The 16,818-nt window shown below is 49.8% G+C and overlaps 16 non-coding genes across 16 annotated transcripts; 10 read left to right on the top strand and 6 right to left on the bottom strand.

Moving 5' to 3' along the window:
- The first annotated feature begins 275 nt into the window (after window positions 1-275).
- On the top strand, window positions 276-347 carry Trnap-ugg. Its single transcript has one exon. It is a non-coding gene; the product is annotated as a tRNA-Pro (tRNA).
- Window positions 348-948: 601 nt separating this feature from the next.
- Trnav-uac lies at window positions 949-1,021 on the bottom strand. Its single transcript has one exon. It is a non-coding gene; the product is annotated as a tRNA-Val (tRNA).
- A 235-nt stretch (window positions 1,022-1,256) lies between these two features.
- Window positions 1,257-1,328, top strand: Trnap-cgg. The gene has a single exon. It is a non-coding gene; the product is annotated as a tRNA-Pro (tRNA).
- Window positions 1,329-2,968: 1,640 nt separating this feature from the next.
- Window positions 2,969-3,040, top strand: Trnap-ugg. Its single transcript has one exon. It is a non-coding gene; the product is annotated as a tRNA-Pro (tRNA).
- Window positions 3,041-3,641: 601 nt separating this feature from the next.
- On the bottom strand, window positions 3,642-3,714 carry Trnav-uac. Its single transcript has one exon. It is a non-coding gene; the product is annotated as a tRNA-Val (tRNA).
- A 235-nt stretch (window positions 3,715-3,949) lies between these two features.
- Trnap-cgg lies at window positions 3,950-4,021 on the top strand. Its single transcript has one exon. It is a non-coding gene; the product is annotated as a tRNA-Pro (tRNA).
- A 1,641-nt stretch (window positions 4,022-5,662) lies between these two features.
- Trnap-ugg lies at window positions 5,663-5,734 on the top strand. The gene has a single exon. It is a non-coding gene; the product is annotated as a tRNA-Pro (tRNA).
- Window positions 5,735-6,335: 601 nt separating this feature from the next.
- Trnav-uac lies at window positions 6,336-6,408 on the bottom strand. The gene has a single exon. It is a non-coding gene; the product is annotated as a tRNA-Val (tRNA).
- Window positions 6,409-6,643: 235 nt separating this feature from the next.
- On the top strand, window positions 6,644-6,715 carry Trnap-cgg. Its single transcript has one exon. It is a non-coding gene; the product is annotated as a tRNA-Pro (tRNA).
- Window positions 6,716-8,357: 1,642 nt separating this feature from the next.
- On the top strand, window positions 8,358-8,429 carry Trnap-ugg. Its single transcript has one exon. It is a non-coding gene; the product is annotated as a tRNA-Pro (tRNA).
- Window positions 8,430-9,030: 601 nt separating this feature from the next.
- Trnav-uac lies at window positions 9,031-9,103 on the bottom strand. Its single transcript has one exon. It is a non-coding gene; the product is annotated as a tRNA-Val (tRNA).
- A 1,949-nt stretch (window positions 9,104-11,052) lies between these two features.
- Window positions 11,053-11,124, top strand: Trnap-ugg. The gene has a single exon. It is a non-coding gene; the product is annotated as a tRNA-Pro (tRNA).
- Window positions 11,125-11,725: 601 nt separating this feature from the next.
- On the bottom strand, window positions 11,726-11,798 carry Trnav-uac. The gene has a single exon. It is a non-coding gene; the product is annotated as a tRNA-Val (tRNA).
- Window positions 11,799-13,747: 1,949 nt separating this feature from the next.
- Window positions 13,748-13,819, top strand: Trnap-ugg. The gene has a single exon. It is a non-coding gene; the product is annotated as a tRNA-Pro (tRNA).
- A 601-nt stretch (window positions 13,820-14,420) lies between these two features.
- Window positions 14,421-14,493, bottom strand: Trnav-uac. Its single transcript has one exon. It is a non-coding gene; the product is annotated as a tRNA-Val (tRNA).
- A 1,949-nt stretch (window positions 14,494-16,442) lies between these two features.
- Window positions 16,443-16,514, top strand: Trnap-ugg. The gene has a single exon. It is a non-coding gene; the product is annotated as a tRNA-Pro (tRNA).
- The last annotated feature ends 304 nt before the right edge of the window (window positions 16,515-16,818 follow it).

The following is a 16,818-nucleotide window of genomic DNA, read 5'->3' as shown; positions in this document are numbered from 1 at the left end:
GTTATGAGTTGGTGCTTGGTTTCCCGATGTTCTTTTGTTTAGTGCATTCGCCTTCTCTTAACCCTGAGAAACCACATACCGAAACTGAGGCACTGCCGGCTGTTCATAAGCAGTGCTCGATGCAGTTATTTCGCTTTTTATTCGTTGCCTTTAATATTCTTCTCATCAGTGGTGAGTGCTGCCTGCAGAAAGCGTTTATCTTGCGAATTCACGTGAAAGTTTGTGTTCCCTGTGAGGCGCACTACTTGGGATTAACTTGACTGCTCCAGCCAGGTGGCTCGTTGGTCTAGGGGTATGATTCCTGCTTTGGGTGCAGGAGATCCCGGGTTCAAATCCCGGACGAGCCCTGCCATTTTGACCGTGCTGAAGAGTAGGTGGAACTCAGCCCCGGTTGCAGCTCCTCAATGAAGAGTAGACGCCTGTTATAGCACGTGGATATAACAAGAATGCGGCACCAGTAAAGTACGTAGGTGGAATTCGGTAGAAAAGCAGACGGTAATTTTGCATGCAACGGAAAACAAGGTTGTCTTTGCGGGATATGTGCACCGTGAGTGGAGATTCAGCTTAATTGTGCGACAGTCTACCCTCATCTTACTAGCGACGGCAACAACCAAGGGGTGGCATGTAAGATTGAGCGTGGCTAAGAGTTTCTCATTATTAGTTAGCATCACACTTTGACAGAGCTGTGACAAGGCGAGTAGGGTGAGCTCAGGAAAGCCAGTAGCAAGCGCACTTGAAGTAGCCCTGAAGAACCGGATTATAAATTTTGCCAGCCATAATGGAGCTAGGGGCGTTCTCAGTTACCAAATACCGGTGCAATAAGAGAGCAACAGTATTTGACCGTAAAATGACGCCATATCCGTCTAGCATACGACATTGCTTGTCTCTGCATACGCGGACGTGAGGTCATCTCGGAAATGAAATCCGAAATATAGGTTAAAATTGTTGTGTTCGCGCCCGGGATCGAACCGGGGACCTTCTGCGTGTAAAGCAGACGTGATAACCGCTACACCACGGAAACGACGGTTCTTTTCATGTACCACCCGGAGACTCGTAATAGCAACAGTTTGTCTTCTGTGTTAGCAAGGGCATCGGCTATGAGCTCCCTCCGATTCGTGAAGTTCCTGTAGTAAAAGACGTCGATGGAAACAACCCAACCGCGACAGACAGGGAGAACGCTGGCTGAGCTGCAGCCCTACATGGTGAGACCATCAAAGGTGGCGTCATTCACATGCAGTGCGTTTTCGGAACGAATAGGCTCGTTGGTCTAGGGGTATGATTCCTGCTTCGGGTGCAGGAGGTCCCGGGTTCAAATCCCGGGCGAGCCCTTGCGTTTTGTACAACGGTGCGGTAACAAATCGCATGGCGGCGGCTGTTTCGCGCATTTCCAGGCCTCCAAGTCAGCGCTAAAATCCGACAACCAGTTCTGAAACCGTTTCATGTTTCATTTGAGCCATGTGCACCCTGCTGATGGAACGTTTGAAGTTGATTTAAATGGTCACAGTAGAGATCGTAGCAAGTGTCTTGCTGAGTGCGACGAAAACGGGTTTCCGCCCGCAATCGAGCCGGGGACCTTCTGCGTGTTAGGCACGGCGCCTGGGCTCGGCGGCAGCTGCTGCTCTTTCCTTCCTTACGAGATACCGTCGATTCGCGCAGTCGTTATTGCAAAAGATGTCACCAAAGGCAATCGCTTCGTTAGCGGCACGGTGCCTGGGCTCGGCGGCAGCTCTACATGGAGGCACCAGCAGCCCAGCCAGGCCGCCGCCGGCACCGGTGCGCCACAGCCCAAGGAGTCGGCGGCCGCCCTGCAATGCCCCTGTCGTTGCATATTCCACCCGCCTCATATCCTCCCCATGTCTGACTCACTGCCCCAAATGACACTGCAGTGGACGTGTTTATTACTATCGCTTTTGGAAGAACCAAGGCGCAGTATTCTAGTGTCGAACCGGTACTGCAAATTGGGATTAAGCAAAAATTTATTGTGTGGTCGAGCGACAGCTTCGGCTCGCTCTTCCTACATGATCGCTTCTTGTGCGGAATAATTCCTAGCTCGCCGATGGCTTCAGAGTTGGTCTTCTCGAAGTTTTGCTTTCGCACTGCATTCCGCAATCTTTTCGTTATGAGTTGTGTGCTTCGGTTTCCCGACTTTCTTGTGTTTAGTGCGTTTGGCTTCTCTTAACCCTTAGCCACCGCTTGCCGAAATTTCCACACTATCATCTGTCGATCTGCAGAGCTCGATGAAGGCATCGCGGCCGTTCCTGAGCTCGTGGAACGGTCGAATCTGTAGTTGTTTCCAGATCTCTCCCACACAACGGCCTCCCAGAAGCTTGGATTACAGAAGTACGCCACTACTCCCAGCCGGAGATTCACGATTGAAAGCAGAATGACATGAGCTACACGCAGCTCCGATTTTTTTTTTTGTGTCTGACCTACTTTGAAAGACTTTGTAGTCGATTTACTTACTACTATCGCTGTTGGAAACCAGGTGATAACCGCACAGTATTCTAGAGACGATGAGGTAATGAAAATTTAGAATAAGTAAAACAGTATCAAAAGAAGTTGTGTGGTGGAGCAGCACATGCAATTCACGCTTCCTAGATATTCGTTACTGCATAGAATAATTCTTTTGTCTGCGGCGTCTTCAGTATCCGTCTTCTGGAAATTTTGCTTGCAGTATATTGTGCAATCTTTTCGTTATGAGTTGGTGCTTGGTTTCCCGATGTTCTTTTGTTTAGTGCATTCGCCTTCTCTTAACCCTGAGAAACCACATACCGAAACTGAGGCACTGCCGGCTGTTCATAAGCAGTGCTCGATGCAGTTATTTCGCTTTTTATTCGTTGCCTTTAATATTCTTCTCATCAGTGGTGAGTGCTGCCTGCAGAAAGCGTTTATCTTGCGAATTCACGTGAAAGTTTGTGTTCCCTGTGAGGCGCACTACTTGGGATTAACTTGACTGCTCCAGCCAGGTGGCTCGTTGGTCTAGGGGTATGATTCCTGCTTTGGGTGCAGGAGATCCCGGGTTCAAATCCCGGACGAGCCCTGCCATTTTGACCGTGCTGAAGAGTAGGTGGAACTCAGCCCCGGTTGCAGCTCCTCAATGAAGAGTAGACGCCTGTTATAGCACGTGGATATAACAAGAATGCGGCACCAGTAAAGTACGTAGGTGGAATTCGGTAGAAAAGCAGACGGTAATTTTGCATGCAACGGAAAACAAGGTTGTCTTTGCGGGATATGTGCACCGTGAGTGGAGATTCAGCTTAATTGTGCGACAGTCTACCCTCATCTTACTAGCGACGGCAACAACCAAGGGGTGGCATGTAAGATTGAGCGTGGCTAAGAGTTTCTCATTATTAGTTAGCATCACACTTTGACAGAGCTGTGACAAGGCGAGTAGGGTGAGCTCAGGAAAGCCAGTAGCAAGCGCACTTGAAGTAGCCCTGAAGAACCGGATTATAAATTTTGCCAGCCATAATGGAGCTAGGGGCGTTCTCAGTTACCAAATACCGGTGCAATAAGAGAGCAACAGTATTTGACCGTAAAATGACGCCATATCCGTCTAGCATACGACATTGCTTGTCTCTGCATACGCGGACGTGAGGTCATCTCGGAAATGAAATCCGAAATATAGGTTAAAATTGTTGTGTTCGCGCCCGGGATCGAACCGGGGACCTTCTGCGTGTAAAGCAGACGTGATAACCGCTACACCACGGAAACGACGGTTCTTTTCATGTACCACCCGGAGACTCGTAATAGCAACAGTTTGTCTTCTGTGTTAGCAAGGGCATCGGCTATGAGCTCCCTCCGATTCGTGAAGTTCCTGTAGTAAAAGACGTCGATGGAAACAACCCAACCGCGACAGACAGGGAGAACGCTGGCTGAGCTGCAGCCCTACATGGTGAGACCATCAAAGGTGGCGTCATTCACATGCAGTGCGTTTTCGGAACGAATAGGCTCGTTGGTCTAGGGGTATGATTCCTGCTTCGGGTGCAGGAGGTCCCGGGTTCAAATCCCGGGCGAGCCCTTGCGTTTTGTACAACGGTGCGGTAACAAATCGCATGGCGGCGGCTGTTTCGCGCATTTCCAGGCCTCCAAGTCAGCGCTAAAATCCGACAACCAGTTCTGAAACCGTTTCATGTTTCATTTGAGCCATGTGCACCCTGCTGATGGAACGTTTGAAGTTGATTTAAATGGTCACAGTAGAGATCGTAGCAAGTGTCTTGCTGAGTGCGACGAAAACGGGTTTCCGCCCGCAATCGAGCCGGGGACCTTCTGCGTGTTAGGCACGGCGCCTGGGCTCGGCGGCAGCTGCTGCTCTTTCCTTCCTTACGAGATACCGTCGATTCGCGCAGTCGTTATTGCAAAAGATGTCACCAAAGGCAATCGCTTCGTTAGCGGCACGGTGCCTGGGCTCGGCGGCAGCTCTACATGGAGGCACCAGCAGCCCAGCCAGGCCGCCGCCGGCACCGGTGCGCCACAGCCCAAGGAGTCGGCGGCCGCCCTGCAATGCCCCTGTCGTTGCATATTCCACCCGCCTCATATCCTCCCCATGTCTGACTCACTGCCCCAAATGACACTGCAGTGGACGTGTTTATTACTATCGCTTTTGGAAGAACCAAGGCGCAGTATTCTAGTGTCGAACCGGTACTGCAAATTGGGATTAAGCAAAAATTTATTGTGTGGTCGAGCGACAGCTTCGGCTCGCTCTTCCTACATGATCGCTTCTTGTGCGGAATAATTCCTAGCTCGCCGATGGCTTCAGAGTTGGTCTTCTCGAAGTTTTGCTTTCGCACTGCATTCCGCAATCTTTTCGTTATGAGTTGTGTGCTTCGGTTTCCCGACTTTCTTGTGTTTAGTGCGTTTGGCTTCTCTTAACCCTTAGCCACCGCTTGCCGAAATTTCCACACTATCATCTGTCGATCTGCAGAGCTCGATGAAGGCATCGCGGCCGTTCCTGAGCTCGTGGAACGGTCGAATCTGTAGTTGTTTCCAGATCTCTCCCACACAACGGCCTCCCAGAAGCTTGGATTACAGAAGTACGCCACTACTCCCAGCCGGAGATTCACGATTGAAAGCAGAATGACATGAGCTACACGCAGCTCCGATTTTTTTTTTTTGTGTCTGACCTACTTTGAAAGACTTTGTAGTCGATTTACTTACTACTATCGCTGTTGGAAACCAGGTGATAACCGCACAGTATTCTAGAGACGATGAGGTAATGAAAATTTAGAATAAGTAAAACAGTATCAAAAGAAGTTGTGTGGTGGAGCAGCACATGCAATTCACGCTTCCTAGATATTCGTTACTGCATAGAATAATTCTTTTGTCTGCGGCGTCTTCAGTATCCGTCTTCTGGAAATTTTGCTTGCAGTATATTGTGCAATCTTTTCGTTATGAGTTGGTGCTTGGTTTCCCGATGTTCTTTTGTTTAGTGCATTCGCCTTCTCTTAACCCTGAGAAACCACATACCGAAACTGAGGCACTGCCGGCTGTTCATAAGCAGTGCTCGATGCAGTTATTTCGCTTTTTATTCGTTGCCTTTAATATTCTTCTCATCAGTGGTGAGTGCTGCCTGCAGAAAGCGTTTATCTTGCGAATTCACGTGAAAGTTTGTGTTCCCTGTGAGGCGCACTACTTGGGATTAACTTGACTGCTCCAGCCAGGTGGCTCGTTGGTCTAGGGGTATGATTCCTGCTTTGGGTGCAGGAGGTCCCGGGTTCAAATCCCGGACGAGCCCTGCCATTTTGACCGTGCTGAAGAGTAGGTGGAACTCAGCCCCGGTTGCAGCTCCTCAATGAAGAGTAGACGCCTGTTATAGCACGTGGATATAACAAGAATGCGGCACCAGTAAAGTACGTAGGTGGAATTCGGTAGAAAAGCAGACGGTAATTTTGCATGCAACGGAAAACAAGGTTGTCTTTGCGGGATATGTGCACCGTGAGTGGAGATTCAGCTTAATTGTGCGACAGTCTACCCTCATCTTACTAGCGACGGCAACAACCAAGGGGTGGCATGTAAGATTGAGCGTGGCTAAGAGTTTCTCATTATTAGTTAGCATCACACTTTGACAGAGCTGTGACAAGGCGAGTAGGGTGAGCTCAGGAAAGCCAGTAGCAAGCGCACTTGAAGTAGCCCTGAAGAACCGGATTATAAATTTTGCCAGCCATAATGGAACTAGGGGCGTTCTCAGTTACCAAATACCGGTGCAATAAGAGAGCAACAGTATTTGACGGTAAAATGACGCCATATCCGTCTAGCATACGACATTGCTTGTCTCTGCATACGCGGACGTGAGGTCATCTCGGAAATGAAATCCGAAATATAGGTTAAAATTGTTGTGTTCGCGACCGGGATCGAACCGGGGACCTTCTGCGTGTAAAGCAGACGTGATAACCGCTACACCACGGAAACGACGGTTCTTTTCATGTACTACCCGGAGACTCGTAATAGCAACAGTTTGTCTTCTGTGTTAGCAAGGGCATCGGCTATGAGCTCCCTCCGATTCGTGAAGTTCCTGTAGTAAAAGACGTCGATGGAAACAACCCAACCGCGACAGACAGGGAGAACGCTGGCTGAGCTGCAGCCCTACATGGTGAGACCATCAAAGGTGGCGTCATTCACATGCAGTGCGTTTTCGGAACGAATAGGCTCGTTGGTCTAGGGGTATGATTCCTGCTTCGGGTGCAGGAGGTCCCGGGTTCAAATCCCGGGCGAGCCCTTGCGTTTTGTACAACGGTGCGGTAACAAATCGCATGGCGGCGGCTGTTTCGCGCATTTCCAGGCCTCCAAGTCAGCGCTAAAATCCGACAACCAGTTCTGAAACCGTTTCATGTTTCATTTGAGCCATGTGCACCCTGCTGATGGAACGTTTGAAGTTGATTTAAATGGTCACAGTAGAGATCGTAGCAAGTGTCTTGCTGAGTGCGACGAAAACGGGTTTCCGCCCGCAATCGAGCCGGGGACCTTCTGCGTGTTAGGCACGGCGCCTGGGCTCGGCGGCAGCTGCTGCTCTTTCCTTCCTTACGAGATACCGTCGATTCGCGCAGTCGTTATTGCAAAAGATGTCACCAAAGGCAATCGCTTCGTTAGCGGCACGGTGCCTGGGCTCGGCGGCAGCTCTACATGGAGGCACCAGCAGCCCAGCCAGGCCGCCGCCGGCACCGGTGCGCCACAGCCCAAGGAGTCGGCGGCCGCCCTGCAATGCCCCTGTCGTTGCATATTCCACCCGCCTCATATCCTCCCCATGTCTGACTCACTGCCCCAAATGACACTGCAGTGGACGTGTTTATTACTATCGCTTTTGGAAGAACCAAGGCGCAGTATTCTAGTGTCGAACCGGTACTGCAAATTGGGATTAAGCAAAAATTTATTGTGTGGTCGAGCGACAGCTTCGGCTCGCTCTTCCTACATGATCGCTTCTTGTGCGGAATAATTCCTAGCTCGCCGATGGCTTCAGAGTTGGTCTTCTCGAAGTTTTGCTTTCGCACTGCATTCCGCAATCTTTTCGTTATGAGTTGTGTGCTTCGGTTTCCCGACTTTCTTGTGTTTAGTGCGTTTGGCTTCTCTTAACCCTTAGCCACCGCTTGCCGAAATTTCCACACTATCATCTGTCGATCTGCAGAGCTCGATGAAGGCATCGCGGCCGTTCCTGAGCTCGTGGAACGGTCGAATCTGTAGTTGTTTCCAGATCTCTCCCACACAACGGCCTCCCAGAAGCTTGGATTACAGAAGTACGCCACTACTCCCAGCCGGAGATTCACGATTGAAAGCAGAATGACATGAGCTACACGCAGCTCCGATTTTTTTTTTTTTGTGTCTGACCTACTTTGAAAGACTTTGTAGTCGATTTACTTACTACTATCGCTGTTGGAAACCAGGTGATAACCGCACAGTATTCTAGAGACGATGAGGTAATGAAAATTTAGAATAAGTAAAACAGTATCAAAAGAAGTTGTGTGGTGGAGCAGCACATGCAATTCACGCTTCCTAGATATTCGTTACTGCATAGAATAATTCTTTTGTCTGCGGCGTCTTCAGTATCCGTCTTCTGGAAATTTTGCTTGCAGTATATTGTGCAGTCTTTTCGTTATGAGTTGGTGCTTGGTTTCCCGATGTTCTTTTGTTTAGTGCATTCGCCTTCTCTTAACCCTGAGAAACCACATACCGAAACTGAGGCACTGCCGGCTGTTCATAAGCAGTGCTCGATGCAGTTATTTCGCTTTTTATTCGTTGCCTTTAATATTCTTCTCATCAGTGGTGAGTGCTGCCTGCAGAAAGCGTTTATCTTGCGAATTCACGTGAAAGTTTGTGTTCCCTGTGAGGCGCACTACTTGGGATTAACTTGACTGCTCCAGCCAGGTGGCTCGTTGGTCTAGGGGTATGATTCCTGCTTTGGGTGCAGGAGATCCCGGGTTCAAATCCCGGACGAGCCCTGCCATTTTGACCGTGCTGAGGAGTAGGTGGAACTCAGCCCCGGTTGCAGCTCCTCAATGAAGAGTAGACGCCTGTTATAGCACGTGGATATAACAAGAATGCGGCACCAGTAAAGTACGTAGGTGGAATTCGGTAGAAAAGCAGACGGTAATTTTGCATGCAACGGAAAACAAGGTTGTCTTTGCGGGATATGTGCACCGTGAGTGGAGATTCAGCTTAATTGTGCGACAGTCTACCCTCATCTTACTAGCGACGGCAACAACCAAGGGGTGGCATGTAAGATTGAGCGTGGCTAAGAGTTTCTCATTATTAGTTAGCATCACACTTTGACAGAGCTGTGACAAGGCGAGTAGGGTGAGCTCAGGAAAGCCAGTAGCAAGCGCACTTGAAGTAGCCCTGAAGAACCGGATTATAAATTTTGCCAGCCATAATGGAACTAGGGGCGTTCTCAGTTACCAAATACCGGTGCAATAAGAGAGCAACAGTATTTGACGGTAAAATGACGCCATATCCGTCTAGCACACGACATTGCTTGTCTCTGCATACGCGGACGTGAGGTCATCTCGGAAATGAAATCCGAAATATAGGTTAAAATTGTTGTGTTCGCGCCCGGGATCGAACCGGGGACCTTCTGCGTGTAAAGCAGACGTGATAACCGCTACACCACGGAAACGACGGTTCTTTTCATGTACCACCCGGAGACTCGTAATAGCAACAGTTTGTCTTCTGTGTTAGCAAGGGCATCGGCTATGAGCTCCCTCCGATTCGTGAAGTTCCTGTAGTAAAAGACGTCGATGGAAACAACCCAACCGCGACAGACAGGGAGAACGCTGGCTGAGCTGTAGCCCTACATGGTGAGACCATCAAAGGTGGCGTCATTCACATGCAGTGCGTTTTCGGAACGAATAGGCTCGTTGGGCTAGGGGTATGATTCCTGCTTCGGGTGCAGGAGGTCCCGGGTTCAAATCCCGGGCGAGCCCTTGCGTTTTGTACAACGGTGCGGTAACAAATCGCATGGCGGCGGCTGTTTCGCGCATTTCCAGGCCTCCAAGTCAGCGCTAAAATCCGACAACCAGTTCTGAAACCGTTTCATGTTTCATTTGAGCCATGTGCACCCTGCTGATGGAACGTTTGAAGTTGATTTAAATGGTCACAGTAGAGATCGTAGCAAGTGTCTTGCTGAGTGCGACGAAAACGGGTTTCCGCCCGCAATCGAGCCGGGGACCTTCTGCGTGTTAGGCACGGCGCCTGGGCTCGGCGGCAGCTGCTGCTCTTTCCTTCCTTACGAGATACCGTCGATTCGCGCAGTCGTTATTGCAAAAGATGTCACCAAAGGCAATCGCTTCGTTAGCGGCACGGTGCCTGGGCTCGGCGGCAGCTCTACATGGAGGCACCAGCAGCCCAGCCAGGCCGCCGCCGGCACCGGTGCGCCACAGCCCAAGGAGTCGGCGGCCGCCCTGCAATGCCCCTGTCGTTGCATATTCCACCCGCCTCATATCCTCCCCATGTCTGACTCACTGCCCCAAATGACACTGCAGTGGACGTGTTTATTACTATCGCTTTTGGAAGAACCAAGGCGCAGTATTCTAGTGTCGAACCGGTACTGCAAATTGGGATTAAGCAAAAATTTATTGTGTGGTCGAGCGACAGCTTCGGCTCGCTCTTCCTACATGATCGCTTCTTGTGCGGAATAATTCCTAGCTCGCCGATGGCTTCAGAGTTGGTCTTCTCGAAGTTTTGCTTTCGCACTGCATTCCGCAATCTTTTCGTTATGAGTTGTGTGCTTCGGTTTCCCGACTTTCTTGTGTTTAGTGCGTTTGGCTTCTCTTAACCCTTAGCCACCGCTTGCCGAAATTTCCACACTATCATCTGTCGATCTGCAGAGCTCGATGAAGGCATCGCGGCCGTTCCTGAGCTCGTGGAACGGTCGAATCTGTAGTTGTTTCCAGATCTCTCCCACACAACGGCCTCCCAGAAGCTTGGATTACAGAAGTACGCCACTACTCCCAGCCGGAGATTCACGATTGAAAGCAGAATGACATGAGCTACACGCAGCTCCGATTTTTTTTTTTTTGTGTCTGACCTACTTTGAAAGACTTTGTAGTCGATTTACTTACTACTATCGCTGTTGGAAACCAGGTGATAACCGCACAGTATTCTAGAGACGATGAGGTAATGAAAATTTAGAATAAGTAAAACAGTATCAAAAGAAGTTGTGTGGTGGAGCAGCACATGCAATTCACGCTTCCTAGATATTCGTTACTGCATAGAATAATTCTTTTGTCTGCGGCGTCTTCAGTATCCGTCTTCTGGAAATTTTGCTTGCAGTATATTGTGCAGTCTTTTCGTTATGAGTTGGTGCTTGGTTTCCCGATGTTCTTTTGTTTAGTGCATTCGCCTTCTCTTAACCCTGAGAAACCACATACCGAAACTGAGGCACTGCCGGCTGTTCATAAGCAGTGCTCGATGCAGTTATTTCGCTTTTTATTCGTTGCCTTTAATATTCTTCTCATCAGTGGTGAGTGCTGCCTGCAGAAAGCGTTTATCTTGCGAATTCACGTGAAAGTTTGTGTTCCCTGTGAGGCGCACTACTTGGGATTAACTTGACTGCTCCAGCCAGGTGGCTCGTTGGTCTAGGGGTATGATTCCTGCTTTGGGTGCAGGAGATCCCGGGTTCAAATCCCGGACGAGCCCTGCCATTTTGACCGTGCTGAGGAGTAGGTGGAACTCAGCCCCGGTTGCAGCTCCTCAATGAAGAGTAGACGCCTGTTATAGCACGTGGATATAACAAGAATGCGGCACCAGTAAAGTACGTAGGTGGAATTCGGTAGAAAAGCAGACGGTAATTTTGCATGCAACGGAAAACAAGGTTGTCTTTGCGGGATATGTGCACCGTGAGTGGAGATTCAGCTTAATTGTGCGACAGTCTACCCTCATCTTACTAGCGACGGCAACAACCAAGGGGTGGCATGTAAGATTGAGCGTGGCTAAGAGTTTCTCATTATTAGTTAGCATCACACTTTGACAGAGCTGTGACAAGGCGAGTAGGGTGAGCTCAGGAAAGCCAGTAGCAAGCGCACTTGAAGTAGCCCTGAAGAACCGGATTATAAATTTTGCCAGCCATAATGGAACTAGGGGCGTTCTCAGTTACCAAATACCGGTGCAATAAGAGAGCAACAGTATTTGACGGTAAAATGACGCCATATCCGTCTAGCACACGACATTGCTTGTCTCTGCATACGCGGACGTGAGGTCATCTCGGAAATGAAATCCGAAATATAGGTTAAAATTGTTGTGTTCGCGCCCGGGATCGAACCGGGGACCTTCTGCGTGTAAAGCAGACGTGATAACCGCTACACCACGGAAACGACGGTTCTTTTCATGTACCACCCGGAGACTCGTAATAGCAACAGTTTGTCTTCTGTGTTAGCAAGGGCATCGGCTATGAGCTCCCTCCGATTCGTGAAGTTCCTGTAGTAAAAGACGTCGATGGAAACAACCCAACCGCGACAGACAGGGAGAACGCTGGCTGAGCTGTAGCCCTACATGGTGAGACCATCAAAGGTGGCGTCATTCACATGCAGTGCGTTTTCGGAACGAATAGGCTCGTTGGGCTAGGGGTATGATTCCTGCTTCGGGTGCAGGAGGTCCCGGGTTCAAATCCCGGGCGAGCCCTTGCGTTTTGTACAACGGTGCGGTAACAAATCGCATGGCGGCGGCTGTTTCGCGCATTTCCAGGCCTCCAAGTCAGCGCTAAAATCCGACAACCAGTTCTGAAACCGTTTCATGTTTCATTTGAGCCATGTGCACCCTGCTGATGGAACGTTTGAAGTTGATTTAAATGGTCACAGTAGAGATCGTAGCAAGTGTCTTGCTGAGTGCGACGAAAACGGGTTTCCGCCCGCAATCGAGCCGGGGACCTTCTGCGTGTTAGGCACGGCGCCTGGGCTCGGCGGCAGCTGCTGCTCTTTCCTTCCTTACGAGATACCGTCGATTCGCGCAGTCGTTATTGCAAAAGATGTCACCAAAGGCAATCGCTTCGTTAGCGGCACGGTGCCTGGGCTCGGCGGCAGCTCTACATGGAGGCACCAGCAGCCCAGCCAGGCCGCCGCCGGCACCGGTGCGCCACAGCCCAAGGAGTCGGCGGCCGCCCTGCAATGCCCCTGTCGTTGCATATTCCACCCGCCTCATATCCTCCCCATGTCTGACTCACTGCCCCAAATGACACTGCAGTGGACGTGTTTATTACTATCGCTTTTGGAAGAACCAAGGCGCAGTATTCTAGTGTCGAACCGGTACTGCAAATTGGGATTAAGCAAAAATTTATTGTGTGGTCGAGCGACAGCTTCGGCTCGCTCTTCCTACATGATCGCTTCTTGTGCGGAATAATTCCTAGCTCGCCGATGGCTTCAGAGTTGGTCTTCTCGAAGTTTTGCTTTCGCACTGCATTCCGCAATCTTTTCGTTATGAGTTGTGTGCTTCGGTTTCCCGACTTTCTTGTGTTTAGTGCGTTTGGCTTCTCTTAACCCTTAGCCACCGCTTGCCGAAATTTCCACACTATCATCTGTCGATCTGCAGAGCTCGATGAAGGCATCGCGGCCGTTCCTGAGCTCGTGGAACGGTCGAATCTGTAGTTGTTTCCAGATCTCTCCCACACAACGGCCTCCCAGAAGCTTGGATTACAGAAGTACGCCACTACTCCCAGCCGGAGATTCACGATTGAAAGCAGAATGACATGAGCTACACGCAGCTCCGATTTTTTTTTTTTTGTGTCTGACCTACTTTGAAAGACTTTGTAGTCGATTTACTTACTACTATCGCTGTTGGAAACCAGGTGATAACCGCACAGTATTCTAGAGACGATGAGGTAATGAAAATTTAGAATAAGTAAAACAGTATCAAAAGAAGTTGTGTGGTGGAGCAGCACATGCAATTCACGCTTCCTAGATATTCGTTACTGCATAGAATAATTCTTTTGTCTGCGGCGTCTTCAGTATCCGTCTTCTGGAAATTTTGCTTGCAGTATATTGTGCAGTCTTTTCGTTATGAGTTGGTGCTTGGTTTCCCGATGTTCTTTTGTTTAGTGCATTCGCCTTCTCTTAACCCTGAGAAACCACATACCGAAACTGAGGCACTGCCGGCTGTTCATAAGCAGTGCTCGATGCAGTTATTTCGCTTTTTATTCGTTGCCTTTAATATTCTTCTCATCAGTGGTGAGTGCTGCCTGCAGAAAGCGTTTATCTTGCGAATTCACGTGAAAGTTTGTGTTCCCTGTGAGGCGCACTACTTGGGATTAACTTGACTGCTCCAGCCAGGTGGCTCGTTGGTCTAGGGGTATGATTCCTGCTTTGGGTGCAGGAGATCCCGGGTTCAAATCCCGGACGAGCCCTGCCATTTTGACCGTGCTGAGGAGTAGGTGGAACTCAGCCCCGGTTGCAGCTCCTCAATGAAGAGTAGACGCCTGTTATAGCACGTGGATATAACAAGAATGCGGCACCAGTAAAGTACGTAGGTGGAATTCGGTAGAAAAGCAGACGGTAATTTTGCATGCAACGGAAAACAAGGTTGTCTTTGCGGGATATGTGCACCGTGAGTGGAGATTCAGCTTAATTGTGCGACAGTCTACCCTCATCTTACTAGCGACGGCAACAACCAAGGGGTGGCATGTAAGATTGAGCGTGGCTAAGAGTTTCTCATTATTAGTTAGCATCACACTTTGACAGAGCTGTGACAAGGCGAGTAGGGTGAGCTCAGGAAAGCCAGTAGCAAGCGCACTTGAAGTAGCCCTGAAGAACCGGATTATAAATTTTGCCAGCCATAATGGAACTAGGGGCGTTCTCAGTTACCAAATACCGGTGCAATAAGAGAGCAACAGTATTTGACGGTAAAATGACGCCATATCCGTCTAGCACACGACATTGCTTGTCTCTGCATACGCGGACGTGAGGTCATCTCGGAAATGAAATCCGAAATATAGGTTAAAATTGTTGTGTTCGCGCCCGGGATCGAACCGGGGACCTTCTGCGTGTAAAGCAGACGTGATAACCGCTACACCACGGAAACGACGGTTCTTTTTATGTACCACCCGGAGACTCGTAATAGCAACAGTTTGTCTTCTGTGTTAGCAAGGGCATCGGCTATGAGCTCCCTCCGATTCGTGAAGTTCCTGTAGTAAAAGACGTCGATGGAAACAACCCAACCGCGACAGACAGGGAGAACGCTGGCTGAGCTGTAGCCCTACATGGTGAGACCATCAAAGGTGGCGTCATTCACATGCAGTGCGTTTTCGGAACGAATAGGCTCGTTGGGCTAGGGGTATGATTCCTGCTTCGGGTGCAGGAGGTCCCGGGTTCAAATCCCGGGCGAGCCCTTGCGTTTTGTACAACGGTGCGGTAACAAATCGCATGGCGGCGGCTGTTTCGCGCATTTCCAGGCCTCCAAGTCAGCGCTAAAATCCGACAACCAGTTCTGAAACCGTTTCATGTTTCATTTGAGCCATGTGCACCCTGCTGATGGAACGTTTGAAGTTGATTTAAATGGTCACAGTAGAGATCGTAGCAAGTGTCTTGCTGAGTGCGACGAAAACGGGTTTCCGCCCGCAATCGAGCCGGGGACCTTCTGCGTGTTAGGCACGGCGCCTGGGCTCGGCGGCAGCTGCTGCTCTTTCCTTCCTTACGAGATACCGTCGATTCGCGCAGTCGTTATTGCAAAAGATGTCACCAAAGGCAATCGCTTCGTTAGCGGCACGGTGCCTGGGCTCGGCGGCAGCTCTACATGGAGGCACCAGCAGCCCAGCCAGGCCGCCGCCGGCACCGGTGCGCCACAGCCCAAGGAGTCGGCGGCCGCCCTGCAATGCCCCTGTCGTTGCATATTCCACCCGCCTCATATCCTCCCCATGTCTGACTCACTGCCCCAAATGACACTGCAGTGGACGTGTTTATTACTATCGCTTTTGGAAGAACCAAGGCGCAGTATTCTAGTGTCGAACCGGTACTGCAAATTGGGATTAAGCAAAAATTTATTGTGTGGTCGAGCGACAGCTTCGGCTCGCTCTTCCTACATGATCGCTTCTTGTGCGGAATAATTCCTAGCTCGCCGATGGCTTCAGAGTTGGTCTTCTCGAAGTTTTGCTTTCGCACTGCATTCCGCAATCTTTTCGTTATGAGTTGTGTGCTTCGGTTTCCCGACTTTCTTGTGTTTAGTGCGTTTGGCTTCTCTTAACCCTTAGCCACCGCTTGCCGAAATTTCCACACTATCATCTGTCGATCTGCAGAGCTCGATGAAGGCATCGCGGCCGTTCCTGAGCTCGTGGAACGGTCGAATCTGTAGTTGTTTCCAGATCTCTCCCACACAACGGCCTCCCAGAAGCTTGGATTACAGAAGTACGCCACTACTCCCAGCCGGAGATTCACGATTGAAAGCAGAATGACATGAGCTACACGCAGCTCCGATTTTTTTTTTTTTGTGTCTGACCTACTTTGAAAGACTTTGTAGTCGATTTACTTACTACTATCGCTGTTGGAAACCAGGTGATAACCGCACAGTATTCTAGAGACGATGAGGTAATGAAAATTTAGAATAAGTAAAACAGTATCAAAAGAAGTTGTGTGGTGGAGCAGCACATGCAATTCACGCTTCCTAGATATTCGTTACTGCATAGAATAATTCTTTTGTCTGCGGCGTCTTCAGTATCCGTCTTCTGGAAATTTTGCTTGCAGTATATTGTGCAGTCTTTTCGTTATGAGTTGGTGCTTGGTTTCCCGATGTTCTTTTGTTTAGTGCATTCGCCTTCTCTTAACCCTGAGAAACCACATACCGAAACTGAGGCACTGCCGGCTGTTCATAAGCAGTGCTCGATGCAGTTATTTCGCTTTTTATTCGTTGCCTTTAATATTCTTCTCATCAGTGGTGAGTGCTGCCTGCAGAAAGCGTTTATCTTGCGAATTCACGTGAAAGTTTGTGTTCCCTGTGAGGCGCACTACTTGGGATTAACTTGACTGCTCCAGCCAGGTGGCTCGTTGGTCTAGGGGTATGATTCCTGCTTTGGGTGCAGGAGATCCCGGGTTCAAATCCCGGACGAGCCCTGCCATTTTGACCGTGCTGAGGAGTAGGTGGAACTCAGCCCCGGTTGCAGCTCCTCAATGAAGAGTAGACGCCTGTTATAGCACGTGGATATAACAAGAATGCGGCACCAGTAAAGTACGTAGGTGGAATTCGGTAGAAAAGCAGACGGTAATTTTGCATGCAACGGAAAACAAGGTTGTCTTTGCGGGATATGTGCACCGTGAGTGGAGATTCAGCTTAATTGTGCGACAGTCTACCCTCATCTTACTAGCGACGGCAACAACCAAGGGGTGGCATGTAAGATTGAGCGTGGCTAAGAGTTTC

This window comes from Schistocerca piceifrons, unplaced genomic scaffold (assembly GCF_021461385.2).
Source record: "Schistocerca piceifrons isolate TAMUIC-IGC-003096 unplaced genomic scaffold, iqSchPice1.1 HiC_scaffold_537, whole genome shotgun sequence".
Taxonomy (NCBI): Eukaryota; Metazoa; Arthropoda; class Insecta; order Orthoptera; family Acrididae; genus Schistocerca; species Schistocerca piceifrons.
The sequence above is the reverse complement of the archived record's forward strand: the minus strand, read 5'-3'. Positions and strand labels throughout refer to the sequence as shown.